Source organism: Trichechus manatus, unplaced genomic scaffold (assembly GCF_000243295.1).
Source record: "Trichechus manatus latirostris isolate Lorelei unplaced genomic scaffold, TriManLat1.0 scaffold00108, whole genome shotgun sequence".
NCBI lineage: Eukaryota > Metazoa > Chordata > Mammalia > Sirenia > Trichechidae > Trichechus > Trichechus manatus.
Window position 1 is genome coordinate 655100 of NW_004444044.1, and position 1165 is coordinate 656264.

Sequence of the window (1165 nt, forward strand, 5' to 3'; positions counted from 1 at the left end):
ATGTTATTCATAATTTGTTATGATCCACACAGTCAAATGCCTTAGCACAGGCAATAAAACACAGGTCAACATCATTCTGGTATTCTCTGCTTTCAGCCTAGATCCCATCAGACATCAGCAATAATATCCCTTGTTCCACATCCTCTTCTGAATCCAGCTTGAATTTCTAGCAGTTCCCTGTCAGTGTACTGCTGCAACCGCGTATTAAGAGTACATGCTATCAACATGATTTATCATTGTTGGTGCTGAGCTTGATCACCTGGTGGTGTTTGTCAGATTTCTTGTGTAAAGTCACCTCTCCTCCATACTGTGCTCTTTGAAAGTAAGTCACTGTGCACAGTCTCCTTATGGGGTGGGGAGTTATGCTCCACCTCTTTGAAGGCAGAATATCTACACAAATTACTTGAAATTCTACATGAGAGATTTGTCTCTTCTCTCCCATTTATTTATTTACTCAATCATTTAGTTGTATCAGTATGGACTTACAGATATTTATAGATAAGTATTATAATATTTATAAATATTACAGATATTTATCATACGCTTTGAGTACAATCCAACATTACTTTGTTTTGTTCTCAAATTGCTTTAGCCATTGGGAACGCTTTCAGTCGGCTCCTGTATGACTGACACACCCCCATTAATGTGGGTTTTGTCTTGCTTTTAGCACTTCCTTACTTTCTAGCACTACAAGATATTCCAAGCTCATCTTGCATATTTACTGCCCTAGTCCTAGAATTAGCCATTTCTCCAAGCAGCCTTGTTTCGTTTTGTTGGAGAATAGTTTTAGAAATCAAGAGTCTGGTGCTAGTTGGAGCATCATTGCTTCTAGGCTCAGTCAGCTTACAAAACAAGGGAATGTATGTGTGTATACTAATCCATATATTTGCACAATTTATCAATATTTCTACATGTAACCATCTGTATCTATATTAAGCTGAATATGAGTTCATACTGATATCTCTAAATCTAATCCAGTACTACACAGATCATCGTACCTCCTCCCCTTGCTTATTTGAAAAGTCCCAGTTCTAACATTGAGAAACTTGGCTCCCACATGAGCCATTGATTTGCTTAATTGTTAAATTCCAGTATATATGTATGTTGTTGTTGTTAGCTGCCATCGAGTCATCCCCCAACTCATGGAGACCCCATATACAACAGA